The following is a 5,368-nucleotide window of genomic DNA, read 5'->3' as shown; positions in this document are numbered from 1 at the left end:
TGACACCTTCACAGCATGAGTTCCCTTGGGGCAAAGACGAAAATGTCATCTGTGTATTTATGCTTCCAAGGAGAAGAAAAAAAGCTATTTCTTGAGTTCACAGTGACCACAGCTTTCTGTATGAAGTACGGGGTCAGGCACCTCATGGGAAGGCCTACAGTAATTGCACCACCTAGGGCACCTAGATGGGCTCTTGAAGACCGGCTCAGAGTAGCCAAATGTTGAAGGGAAAACGAAGGCAATTATGACACAAAGTTATGTTTCTAAGAGCAACGCTATACTATTAATTTTATTTTAAGTGCAAGATCTAGATTGCCTTATTTTCTTTTGAGAGAAAGATTCTCCTGAGAGCCAAGCAGGTCTTGAACTCACCACGAATCTAAAGCTGAGCTTGAACTGCTCGTCTTCCTAAGTGCCAGCATGACAGGCTTGTGTCACCGTGACCAACTTGTATTGTCTGTTTTGATAATCAAGTCTAATGTAATCCGTTTATTCATCTGTGTGCCTTTGGATTTCTATTGCCGTAATGAAACACCTGAACCAAAAGCAGCGTGGGGAGGAAGTGCATTGTCCTACACGTTCCACAGCACAGTTCTTTATTGAAGGAACTCAGAGCAAGAACTCAAGCACAGCAAGAGCCTGGGGGCAGCAGCTGACACAGAGGCCAGAGAGGAGTGCTGCTTACTGGCTTGTTTACCCTGCTTTCTTATAGCAAGTAGGACCACCAGCTCAGGTGTGGCCCACCCACAACAGATGAGGCCCTCCCACATCAATCACTAATTAAAGAAATACCCTTACCTACAGCCCAATCTTATGGAGGCGTTTTCTCAATTGAGGTTCCTTCCTTTCAGATGACTTCAGCTGTGTCAAATTGATATAAACTAGCCAGGACAGTCTGTGTATCATCTATCATCTATTGGTCATTTGTCTATCTATCTATCTATCATCTATCCATCTATTTTTCCATCATCCTTCTATCTATGAGTTTATTTATTGCTGGAGATGTACCCATGGCCTTTCACACATTAGGCATATGTTCTACTATTGAGTTCTACACCAAGCTAGCCCTGTTAAGATTTCTGATCCTGGTGCCTCTATTTCCCAGGTGCTAGGATGACAGGTGAGAGCCACTAAGCTCCGCTTACACCATGCTGTGGATGGAGCCTCCAGCTTCATGCATGTTAGGAAGCCCTCTACTGACTAAGCTACATCCCAAGCTCATCATTCCGCTTTGTTCTTGAACAAAAGTAAACATTACCTTCCAGGTCTCCCACCTATGAAGATCAATGTCCAGTGACACATGTCTTAGCCAAAAAAAAAAAAAAAAAAAAAAAAAAGATTGACAGATGCTGTGGGACCTCATTGTTTATTGTATGTCATGACCTGCCTGAGAATATAACACTGGGCTGGACAGACGGTTGGAAGTTGAGGCTATCCATCAGGTACTTTTTGGTGGTGGTGTTTTCTTTCTTTTTTCTTCCTCCCTCCCTCCCTTCCTTCCTTCCTTCTTCTTCTTCAAGACAGGGTTTCTTTTTTTTTTTTTTTAAGATTTATTTATTTATTATAAGTACACTGTAACTGTCTTCAGACACTCCAGAAGAGGGTGCCAGATCTCGTTACGGATGGTTGTGAGCCACCATGTGGTTGCTGGGATTTGAACTCTGGACCTTCGGAAGAGCAGTCGGGTGCTCTTACCCACTGAGCCATCTCACCAGCCCCCGACAGGGTTTCTTTATGTAGCTAGCCCTGGCTATCCTGGAACTCACTCTGTAGACCAGGCTGGCCTCGAATTCAGATCCCCACCTGCCTCCACCTCCGAGTGCTGGGCTTACAGGTGTGTGCCACCTCGCCAGGCTCAAGATGCTTGTTTTCTGAAAACTGTTGGATGAAAGAAGAGAAGCGTTTCCAGAACGGATGTGGATGTGCAGTGGGCTTTTCTCCCGTGCTCTCTGGCTGGGTGACTGAGTTTAGGATGAATGCATTTCATTGGGAACTTATTTTAGAATTTCTGGCCACAAACTCTTTAGGGGGGAAATCTCTATCTCTGCAGCAAGCCATATTATGCTATCTTAAATCTCAGTTGTGAGTTATTTAAACACACCCGAGGCCGAATTTGCCCTCTTTTCACCAGCAATTACTTAAGTTAAGACATAAATACCCCAAAGAAGGACTTTCTCAGTATTTTGTGCTTTTTTTTTTTTTCTGGCTGTGCTTAGTTGTGCTTAACAAACCAACCAACCAACTAACTAGCTAGCTAGCTAACTAACAAATAAAAGCTCCCCTGTCCCTAGAGGCATTGCAGGTGTGGCTACTGTGTCTGTCGCATGTGTGTCAGTAGGTGGTAGAGAGGGAAAGGCCATGTCTACACTCAGTGTCCTGACTTGGGAACATCTGAATGATCAGTAGCCTAACACTCCCTAAAAAAAGAGAGCCTGAGATGACCACCACTCCAGCACCATGAGGACCAGACAGGAAGCTAGCCTAAAATGACTACCAGTCTGGTGCTATGCAGGCCTAGATGGGTTCTCAGGGCAGGAAGTGAGCCTGGGACTAGAAAAAACCCACCCGGGATTGTGGGCTCCAAGTGGGAGTGAGCCTGAGACAGACAACCCTCCAATGGAACCACTAGGTGGACCTGGGTGAGGAGCGAGCCCAAGCCTAAGATGCCCACCAGTCTGGTGCTGAGCAGGCCTGGAGGGCAGGGGTGTGTGTGGCAGCAGAGCATGCCTAAGATGAGCCCTACCCAGTTCGAGAATGCACAGACGAGGGCATAACACCCCTGAGATCACTCCTGAGATGACCCCACACACTCAGAAACTCTGGGTACCACTAAGAGGAACAAATAAGTGGTAGGGGAATGTAAGAGAAAGAGAAACAGAAGGATGAAACACAATGAGCGAGGCAGAAATGTAGACATAAAGGTAGTTAAGGAACAGCCCAATGATGCCACCCAGGACCATGGTGGGGTCCTGGTCTGTGCTTCTACGGGGGGTCGCATCTCTGTGACTCTGCAGCAGCAGTGATCTGTTACCACCAAAGGCCAGGCAGAAGTCTGTGGTCTGGGGTGCCACCAGGGGACATATTGATGTCTGAAGGCTGTGCAGAACTGGCCCCACCCCTGGCCTGGGCATCTTGGGATGTGAGAGCAGAAGAGCTGATGCCATCCATAGCCAGCTGCAGTACTTGGGAGAGCATTCCCTTCCCCCTACACACACATGCTCACACTCACACACACACACACACACACACACACACACACACACACACGGGAGTTGAGGGTAAGGCAGCTGATATGAGCATGGGAGAGTTGGTTGCCCTCACCATTAGTCTTCCCTGTGGCGGCATGGATGAGGGAGAGATACTTTCCTCTCCCTTTACACCTCAGCACCTTTGGCAGGCAGGAGAACTGGCCCCAGGGTCATGACAGCAGGAGAGCTGGCTCTGCCCCTTACCTGCTGCAGCATTTGGGAGAATGAACTCTGCACCTCTTCTGGGCAACAGGGTAGAGGTGGCTCTGGTTGGGGGGTGAGGGGTGGGGCTTTGTTGGTGAGCCAACCCTCAGGTCATCAGAGTGGGAGAGCTGGCGGGCTGACCAGCTCAGATACCATACAGACCCAGATCCAGGGCTTTGAATTGGCCCAGGCCAACATTTACTCCATTGATGAACTGCTGGAATGTATGAAGGGGCCTGTCCTACAGATCCAACGCTGCAGGATCTCCATGATGCAGGGCAACAACAGGATACCTGAGAGGAGTCCCAGTGAGGTTTCAGTATCGACAGAGTAGCTGAAGCCAGAGACCTTGAACCAGATCAATGAGCCATTGCAGTGAATAATGCAAGCAAAATGTATACCACAAAAGGATACACCGTGGAACACACTGTGACACACCACAGCTTCCACAACCAGATTTTTTCCTCCTCTGTTGGGGGTTGAGGTTGCAAGGGTGGAGGGTGGGTATGAGGCAGGGAATGGATGAGATTGGGCTACATGATGTGAAATCCACAAAGAATCATCAAAAAGTTAAAAAAAATACTTCTGAGATGGCAAGACAGCAATTAACACTATATTATGTATATAAAAACCATAATTGTGAATTAGCTTAGACATGAAGAGTAATTACTAGCAAAACAACTAGTCAATTATAGTATCTTCAGATATATAAATATCTACTATGTTTACATGTAAAAGAGAAAAAAATGAATGTCCTTTGAGTTGTAATTATTATCAAAAATATTTCATAACATAAATAATGCATATGTTATTTATTATGTGTTAATTAGTTGTGCCAAGTTTTTAAGAAAATAATGTCCCACAGTTTGAATTCCCCCCTTGCTGGGGGTGAGGGTAGGGTACTCAAGTGTCTCATAACTGCTGGCGTATTTCATTTTTGATTTAATTAATTACATTATTATTTTTACATTTTGTTTGTTTATTTTGTGTGTGTGCACTCAAGAGTGTGTGGAGGTCACAGACAAGCTGAGGAAATCTGATCTTTCCTTCCACTGTGTTGGTCCCAAGATACTGCCTTCACCTACTGAGCCATCTCCTCAGCCATGATAGAATATTTTACAAGGGAAACCGTGCTGATGAAACTAAGGATGGCGTGTTGATTGTCAGTCAGTATGAATGACGTACTGTGCTCTCTGTTCCTTCACTGTGATTGATCGTGTAGGTAGCGAAGAAGCCGGGAATTTTTACTAGGCTGTAGAGAGCTCCTCCTGAAGTCTTTTCGCCCTTACTGACACTGTGGTGACTCTCTAGTGACCAGTAGGTTCAGGGAACATTGCAGAAGAGAGGCACAAAGAATGTAAGAATGGCAGAATGGGTGGGTGGGGGGCAGAGGGGCGGTGCTGTGAAATGCAGACTTCTGTACTTGACATGGGTAGGCACCCACAAATCCACAGAACCTAAGGTCATCTGCACAAGACAAAGTGGTCATTTGCTGGTCTAATTAGTGCAACAGATAGCACAAACTGAATGCAGTGGGTTTTAAAACAAAACAAGGGGCTGGAGAGATGGCCCAGCAGTTAAGGACAATGGCCACTCTTCTAGAGACCCAGGTTTGAGTCCCAGCACCCACATGGTGATTCACAGCCCAAGGTGACAAGGCTCATTTTTCTGACCTCTTCAGGCACCAAGCATGCATGAGGTGCACATACATAGATGCAGGCAATATACATAGAATCATTTTTTTTAAAATAGAAAAGACCAAAACAAAACAAAACTAGGAGAGGACATGAAGGTTGAAAGGGCATATGTTGGGATTGAAGGGGAGTCTGGATGAACAAGATAAGAGACATTGTATTCATTTATGAAATTGTTAAAGAATAAATACAGGACTCAGAAGAAAAAAAAATCAACATAGA

The 5,368-nt window shown here is 45.8% G+C and overlaps 1 non-coding gene across 1 annotated transcript; it reads left to right on the top strand.

Annotated features, from left to right (window-relative positions):
• The first annotated feature begins 2,280 nt into the window (after window positions 1-2,280).
• Window positions 2,281-2,415, top strand: LOC115032036 (small nucleolar RNA SNORA17). The gene has a single exon (XR_003837683.1). It is a non-coding gene; the product is annotated as a small nucleolar RNA SNORA17 (small nucleolar RNA).
• The last annotated feature ends 2,953 nt before the right edge of the window (window positions 2,416-5,368 follow it).

Source organism: Mus caroli, unplaced genomic scaffold, assembly GCF_978045245.1.
Source record: "Mus caroli unplaced genomic scaffold, Mus_caroli_1 scaffold_11, whole genome shotgun sequence".
Classification (NCBI taxonomy): Eukaryota; Metazoa; Chordata; class Mammalia; order Rodentia; family Muridae; genus Mus; species Mus caroli.
Note: the sequence above shows the minus strand (reverse complement) of the source record. Positions and strands in the feature narration are given on the sequence as shown.